Consider the following 8939-nt stretch of genomic DNA (forward strand, 5'->3'; position numbering starts at 1 on the left):
AGTATTCATCTTGGGGGTGGGGGGTAGGAAGTGCTCTTGACGCTGCAACTCAAATTCCGTTTACTCCGGAGTAAATTTCTTCTGATTCTTAGCACTTGTCTGGAGTAAGTGGGCTTTGTCCTTTTGTAAAAAGTAAGAATAAATCAAGGGGCTGTAGCATATTTCCCCCTGCGATTTTACTAACTTAGCGTGTGTGTGTTCTGACCTTCTTTTCCTCCTTTACAGATGAATACACCTCTACTATTTTGACAATATTTCCAATGAAGATGATTTTTTAAAAGGAGTTGGGGGAGCGCTAGGTCCAGACGTCTAATGCTCCCCACGTTGAAGTAGGTGAAAGTTGTCTCCTCCTATAAAATGATGGATAAGAGCCACTTGAGGAAGGAGGATAACTCCTCTTCGGAGAAATGCGAGAATCCAGCTAAACTTACCAGTTTTACTGCAGGCTTCTGGAAAGTGGAGCAACAACCACAACTCCTCTGCCTAGTAGCTGAGGGTGGGGAGAATGCATTATTGGGTAATAATACCATCCCGTAACCCTGACCTCAAAAAAAATAATATCTGTACTTAGACTTTTAAAAAATATATATATGCTGAACATAGGTGGGTTGTGTAGAATTCATTTCCCAGACCAAAACCACGATGCTGTTTAATTTATGGTTCTGGAACACCAGGCATTGTGGCCGTTGCTATAACAGAGTTGAATCGACCGGGATTGTCATTGCAGTCCATGCGGTGGCACATAAACCCGCTATTAAGGCGAAACTTCTAATACACACCAGGTTTTCTCTCTTTGCAACCAACTGGGAGTTTGTTTCTCGGCAGGATCTGGCAGCACAAGAAGTTCAAGGCTTTCCTTAAGAGTGAGACGACCAAAAGTGTTGATGCAGGTAACAGTCGGGAAAAGAGCCTTGATTTCATTCATATCCGAGGGCAGGGCTCGGCCCCTGGGATTTTTGTATTGCCTCAGCTTCCTGATCTCCGGATGTAGCTGGACTACAACAACTCTCCACCGGCCAGGGATTATGGGAGCTGTTTAGTCCAAATCATCTGAAGGGCACCAGGTTCATGAAGCATGCCCTAAATAACTTATCCTCCTCTCTGGGATGGTCCATACCCTCTAGGGTTGCCCAATGCAACAGGTTGTTAGAGTCAACTTCTATTGTACTTTGCTCCCAGACAGTGAGATGTGTTGGTGTGTATGGCACTGGTAGGCAAAATGAACAACCTTTACTCTAGATGGGGTAACCTGTGGTTCGTCAGCTGTAGTTGGGACTCCAGCTGCCATCAGCTGCAGCTGGTATGGCCATTGTTTATGAGGATGGAAGATGCAGTCTAGCAACATCTGGAAGGCCACCGGTTCCACATCCCTGCTCTAGAACAAAGCCACTGAATTTCATGGGGCTACTGGAGAGTAAAAATAAAAAGCTGTCGCTGGAAGACTTGGACCTGGAAAATCCCTGTACTGGAAATCCTGTCTAAGTAAAAAATTTCAGGAGGCCTTGAAGTCTTTTCTTCCTCCCCACCCTGCCTAAGCTTTACTGGGAGTATCAATGAATGAGACTTCTTCCATCCGGTTGTTGTGATGGTGCATGAGATCACTGCTATAAAGCACTTTGCAGACTTTTGTAACCTTCCACATCCCCCAAAGTTGGATGGAAATTAGTGGAGGACAAGATCCAAACCATTTGATGGCTGTTTTGCTATACCTTAAAATTCCCCCTTTCTTTGCTCATTCCGTAGTATACTCATCTGAACCCAGAATTACTATTGATGCCATTAGCCATCCATTTATTTATACTCTGTACGCAAAGCACGTTTAGCTGGAAGCAAAACTCAAAGACTTCAGTGGAACTTGCTTCTAAGTACTGTATAGTACATGTGCTGTCGATAGGAGCATTGCCGAGTTTATCAGTCCCCCTTGTTCTTAAAGGTTTAAGGTGAATTTAAAAAGCCCGTCGACTGAAACGTTTCCTGCCAAGCCTCATCCAAACAGAACCCATCGCATTAATCTGGGTGGAATTTACGCACGAGAACTTCTCAACGGATTGCGCTCTGCATAAATTGAAGCTCCCAGATGGAAAGAGTTCTATATTATTAAGGAAGAAGTAGAGATATTGTCAAAGCTGTACTTAAAGCTGTGTAAGGAACTGAATGTGTTAAGAGTTATCCTATAAAAAGAAAAATAACTGCTCTCGAGTAAGTGCATTGTGTTTTGCAGGATGGGCACTCTGCTCCTAAATGCTCTCCTAGACACCCCAAGTAAACCCGACTGGCCACAAATAAATATCAGTGGGATTTATTTTCAGTTAAATGGTTTTGAGTCTGGGAAGGAAGACACCGTCAAATGGATCTGGAGTATTATGGTTTTGACTGTAGGACTGTCGCTGTCCCTTTACTGCCGATATTTCTCACCTCAACGAAAATAAATGTGTTTTTCAAACTCCAGATAATCCCTACAAAGAGTTACTGCTTTAATAAACAGGAATTTAAAAATCTGTGACCTTCTGGTGTAACAGCTTGCTGCAGGCGACCATATTTCTATAAAAAAATAATGAGACGGGGTGTGTTCAGAAGTACTGTTACTTAATCCGCACGTTCAGTTCTTGCAATGACCGAGGGCGACTAACAGTTCACAGGAAATATTGTGGAATCTCCATCAAACATGACAAAAAAACACGAAGTAACCAAATCTTCCTTTGGAATGCTTTAAGCGACTATAAACACACTGAAAACGCGATGCAACACAAGATCAACACTGGCAAAGTTGCTAATTCTCATATGACTCAATCTCGTCTGTTGCTTTACCGCTCTCGTATGCTGAAATAATTTTTATTTTGAAATAAACTGTAATCAGGATCGGGAAGGATCAGTTTAACAAGTATGGAACATTCTGGAGCTCTGAAAAGGCACAACACATACCTGTCTAAGTACAAGGAGAGTTTATATCTGAAATCCCTATTGGCTGAAAGTCGGGATGTAGTTTTGTCTGCAATCCTGAGTCCAGTTAGGTTTCGATCCCGTTACCTTCGCTGCTATTCCAGCAGCCACACTATTACATAATTAATTTTAACCAACACATATTCTGAGTTAAGCAGCACACGATCACATCATATTTTTATATGCCAGACATTTGTATCTATCTAGAAGGTGACACCTTAACTTTTGATAAATGGATGGATTGCTATGGCGTTGTTACAGTTGTGCCAGAGGAACACCAATCTCCATTAATGTACTTATGTAAATAATTATGGCTGGTGTTGCAATGCTTATAAATCCTAAGGGTGCATTTTTTAAAGTGACTGGGGCAGGATGGATGGTTAGATGGTTGGGAGAGCAACCCCATCTCTGGATGAGGATGAGGATGATTAATCCAGCCTTTAACCTGAAGGTTCCCAGGGTAGTGCAGAAACAATTCATTAAAATCAAAGCAACTGAAATCCATAAAACCATATGGCGCCCCTACCTTCCCAGCAGTCATGGAGCCTTTCATATAAGAAAAAGCACTAATTATTTCCTCGCAATATATATATATATCACCGCCCTGAGTTGGATCTTATCATAGAAAGGCGGAATATAAAGGTCCACACTAAATACATGCTGCTGTCATATTTGGTCTGCACCACCGTTTTGCCTAGAGAAGCCTGCACGGTTTTTTGGGATGAGTAGAACGATTGTTCCCGAGTAAGTAGACAAAATGAACGCTTTGCAGAGAAGGAAGTTTCCCTCTCTTAATCGTTGCGATCCAACTGGAAAGACAAGTGTAGGAACTGTAGTACAGTGTGGGTCTGTTTTCTCCTTCCAGCTGCTAAGGTTTGCAGCTGGAAGAAGAAAACAGACCCATACTACTACTACTACTACTACTACTACTACTTTACTACTACCACTACCACCACCACCACCAAAATAGATTATTTTGGGGTGCCCTCGCTAATAACAGCCCATTCCGCAGCTCAGCTAAGTTCAGTTCTCTGGAGCCAGGTCAGTTTAAGTGCCATCGAGGAGGTCAGATTAATGATAACAACATCGATCTGGAGTGCTGCTGGAACCAAGGGGTTAGTTCCTTATTGGGCATTTTCGGGTTTATAGTTTGGGTTTATTATATGCATTTTCCCTCTATTAACTCCAACGTCTAGGAGAGTGCAGTGTCAATCCAGCCCCCTCCCCGCACTGATTAGTTTTCTTGGGAACAGGCCCCCATTCCTTTCGGAGCTGGGAGGCTTGCAGAGCCTTTAATGAAGGGTCTCTGGACTGAGCCCGTTCAGCAGCAACTAGGCAGCCAGATGAAAGCAAAAACCCCGTAGGTGAAAGTGGGGGAGACTTTATGATTGAGATAGCGGGGGGAAGAGCCATTTCAACAACAGGCCTCTTGTTCGCGACCTTCTGTGCCCATGGCTCGGTTCAACATAATAGTCCAAAGGAGTTGACTTCGTGCCAGCATCTCAAGGACTTTCTCTCTCTCCCCACACGGTTTTTATAACCATGCATAATTATTATTTTTCTTTAAAAAAATCTCAAATGGTTTAGCCTAGAGTTAAATACAGCCATTTATTTCATAGTCAGGTACCGCTTAAAAAACAAAAACAACACACACACACACACACACACACACACACACACTCCATGTATCCAGCTTAGCAGCCTTCTATCGTGCAGATTCCACTGTTGTTGCAGCGGTGGTTGAATATCCGTGGGGTAGCCCTATGGAGACTGCTAGTAATCCACTTCTCTAAAGCTTTGGGTGGGGGGGGTAGATATTTTTATTGTTGGGGGCTGCAGGGGTTGTGTCAGGTTATCTGCTATCGCCTGGTGGCTGTCTAAATTGGGGCGCTCGAAGACAAGGGTTCATTTGTCAAGCAGCAAAAAGATATTGGAAGGGCGAAGACTCGAGGCACCAGCTGATTTGGTATGGGCTGCTTATAGCTCAGCAAGCGATTTCCCCCAACTTTAACACGGACTTCGTAGATCAAATCTCACGGGGATTGGGTCTGCTGACCGCTGACGGAGCCTGGGTGTGCTTTTTTTGGGAAGCGTAGTGGAAGCAAGTCAACAAGGGTCTCCGGGGCATGCGATGGCGTAGGGAAAAGCGATGACTCGAAGGAGGTGCAGGGGTGACATAAGCAAGCAAACAAAACGAACAGGTTTCCTGAGCAGTCATCTCAGACCAAGGGTGGTGGTGGGGGAGAGGATCTGACTTGATGACCAACCCATCTTGACAGCCTTCGACTTGCCCACTGTGAAGTTCTTGCCAAAACAACAGCAGAAGAAACACATGACCTACGCATAAGCTGGCGAAACCGGGACCTCGTATGTCAATATCGCAATGAGTGACGTGGATTGTAAGTCTGTCTTTGGGCGTTGAATGAAATGCAATCTGCTGCTGCTTCTGCGAGAGCAGGATGGGAGGGGCGGGAGGCGGTTTCGTGAAAGAGTAAGAGGGAAGGGTATGTGTGCGGATGTCCTGCTAGCCAATTATTATTATTGCTATTGTTGCTTAAGTTAACCCTTCTTCTAACGCGAGTTTTCTACGGGTGGGATAATTTTGGTATGTTCGGAGTCAAGTGGGAGAATAAGGTAAACAGTTTGCTGATGGGGATGCAATGGGGAGGGGGAAGAACGAGAAGGATCAGACCCAAAAAGACCGTGCAAAGGACCAAGGGTGGAGTGTTGGAGAAATCCATACAGTACAGTATTATGAAAACACTCAGGCACCCTTGGTTTGCTCTAGAATGTCAAATGTTTCCGAAACTTACACACCACGCTTTAGTAGAACGGGAATGATTATTGAAGTAAAATGGATTTCAACGACATGTACTTCCATTTGCTGTGTTTGACATCGGTGTGTTAGAACTCACATCCATTTTTACGATGCACGTTTGAACCAAAGTCCTCTCTTGCAGGGAACGCCTATACATGCCTACTCTAAAGTAAACACCCAGTGAATTTAATAGGACGTACTCCTGTGTAAGAGGGCACAGGATTGCAGCCCTCGCTGAATGGATAGAAATAGGTGGAATCCAGCCATCTTCTATGTGTTCAAAATCCACAAAGCGTTTCTTCCTTTGTCATGCTTTCATTATAATTCCACGTTGGCTTCAGAACTGTTGAGCTCACCTGCCCTCTTTGTAGCTGATGAGGAATCAAGCGTTTCAGCAGGCTAACAATCAATGGAGCAGTCAAATCAAAATGAGCTGGCAGGAGAATTGTCATACGCAACTAAGTCAGATTTAATATTGCAGTTGTTGTGCAAATGTTTCTATGCACAGAGAGGGAGGGAGGGAGGGAGAGAGACAGACAGAGAGAGAGAGAGAGAGAGAGAGAGAGAGGGAGAGAGAAAGTTTTTAGGTCTTTTGAAAACTTCTTCAAATTATGGGCATTCACTTAAATGTGAAAACAACATGTATCCGGTCGTGTGAGAAAGTTAAAAGGATATGTGACAGCAGCAACAATTGGAACAAAGAGTCCTGAATCAATACCTGAGTTGGACATGCACTGGGGTGTGTGCGTGTGTGCCTGTGCGTGTACAAAACCCCTGTTAGTTACACTTTTAGACATTTGGTTTCCCATGTGTAGATGTGTTTTTCTGCTGGATTTATTATGGATTTGTATTTGGAAATATGGCAATTGATCTAATCTGGTTCATAAACGAACCACTTCTTTTGAGATCCCCAGGGAACAGAAGGATGATTTATTTGCCATGGGGAAGTTCAAGAAGAAAAATAGTGTTGTGCGAATGATGAAATAGCAGTGCCTGAAGATCCTGCGGATTAAAAGGGGGGGGGGGGGGGAGCCTTCAGAATTCGTTGCCATGATCTTTGCTTCTGGCTTTCTGCATTTTTAGAAAAACCAAGAAAAGTACCACATTTTAATAGGCAAACAGAGCTGAAATCTATTGGAACAGCACACATTTTAACTCTTTGAGGTGGCAAATGCAATCCCATACACACTTCCCCATTGAACCCAGTTGGACTTCTGAGGAGACATGTACAGTGAGAGGACTGGTACGGTTCATTAGTTGCAGTGGAATCCTTTGTACGTTGAGTCAGAAATAAATTCTATTGAACTAAATGTGACCCACAGATTAGTAAGTGTACTTAGGACTACAACCTGAAATTCCTATCCCATGTGGTCTTCTAGAAGCCAAAGGTGAATAAAGAATAACACAAAATAATAATATATATATGTATATCTATATAGCGTTTTGAGAGAAATAATAATAATAATATCGCTTTGGATTAAAAAATAAGGATTGAAAACAGTGATTGAAAAACTATGGAAGATATTCAACAGTTACTTTCCTACAGAAAATAATATAATTCTAGAGAGCCTTTGAATATGGATTAAGGCAAGAAAATAGAAAAAGATGAGGGCATAAAAACCATTTGAAGATATTCAACAGTTATAGGGGGGAAAACACTACTGGAGATATCTTGAAATGGAAGGGAACTTTCAGACAACTCCAGCTGAGATTTGTATCCCAGAAACAATGTTAACAGAGATAAAGTTGAGGAAGTGGGGGATCCATGATTTGGCTATGCAAATAAATCTAGTAACCTAAAAAGAGAGAGAGTACATAACATACACATTATAGTAATGTGTCTTACAGTGAAATCTTATTCATGTCTCCTCAGAAGTACGAGCTTCACTGGGTTCAAGTGGACTTACCCTGGGATGTATAGAATTGCAGCCTTAATTGCCTTGCATTGTTGTCTAAGTTGCACATATCTAAATATTTTCTAGGATATCAACCTACCAGATTAATTTATTTGCAGTGTAATGTTAAGGCATGTGGCATCTTCATGTAAGTACATTACAACAGGGGCCACCAACCCTTTTGGGTCAGTGGGAATATTGAAAATGTGTCATGGCTGCCATGGGGGCACAAAGTAACGCAAAATGGCTGCCATATCTAAAAGGACATCAAAGGAAAAGAGGAGCACAAAATGGTACTGTCCCATCAAGAGAAAAAGGCCTCGACTACACTTGCTCAGAGAGAGACACTCTTTGCACCTCTTCTCTGTTCAGAATGGAAGTGAGTGTTGGTGTTCTGCCCCCTGGAATCCAATGAAATCCATGTACGTTTAAGTGGGCATGTGCAATGTAGGAGAGGCTAAGCTAGTGGAAACAGGAACTGAACAAGAAGAGCAAACAATTTTCTGAGCTTTGTGGATTTTTACATAGACCTTTCGTGAGTGCCATAGGAAGTACTGTCAGGCCCCTTGGAACCTGCTGGTACTACACTGGTGACCTCTGATATGGGCATATCTACAGCTGGACTGGTGCAACATGCTAGAGTGGGGTCTTCCCTAGGGTTATTAAAATAATACATACCCATAACCTTCAAACAGGACAGAATTTGATTGCTAGGATTCTGGCTGGTTTACAAAGATGAAGGCATATTATAGTCATTCTGAAGGAGCTATGCTGCTTCACTGTTGAGTGCAAATCAAGGTGCTGGTGCTTAACTTTAAAGCCCTAATAGGCTTGGTGCACAGATATGTGAAGGAGCAATTCCTCCTTGTGGGCATGTTAAGGAAGGTAGGGGAGGATATATTGTTTTGATATTATTTCTCCTTGCTCACGCTAGTGAGTAAACAGCAGAGCACGTTCCCTTTGCAACTTATTGGAAGCAAGTTGATGATTCATTAGAATCCGTTAATTAAGCAACCCAGTCTGGATTGTTCCTGGTAGGTTTCCCTTTATTTCCCTCTTAAAATAATAACAACACAACACAGTCTTCTTTAAAAGGAAGAATAAAGTTTTACTCACATTCAGTTCACAGCAGTAATCCGAAGGCAGGCTTTATCTTGGGGTTCTACTTGTGGGCGCCATCCTATGTGAAGGTTGAGCCATGTGCTGGTTAAGAGGCAGCAGAGAGCTAGAGTCCAAGAGTCCAAGAGAGAGCTGGTTGCATGGCCAGCCCTTTTACCTGGTCGCAC

General features: G+C 43.0%; 1 long non-coding RNA gene across 1 annotated transcript; it reads left to right on the forward strand.

The window, feature by feature from the left end:
• Window positions 1–690: 690 nt before the first annotated feature.
• On the forward strand, window positions 691–3187 carry LOC308459727. The gene is made up of 2 exons (XR_013978298.1): window positions 691–890; window positions 1934–3187. It is a non-coding gene; the product is annotated as an uncharacterized lncRNA (long non-coding RNA).
• The last annotated feature ends 5752 nt before the right edge of the window (window positions 3188–8939 follow it).

The sequence above is a fragment of the Podarcis pityusensis genome (genome assembly GCF_964106645.2).
Source record: "Podarcis pityusensis genome assembly, chromosome: 12".
NCBI classification, from domain to species: Eukaryota; Metazoa; Chordata; class Lepidosauria; order Squamata; family Lacertidae; genus Podarcis; species Podarcis pityusensis.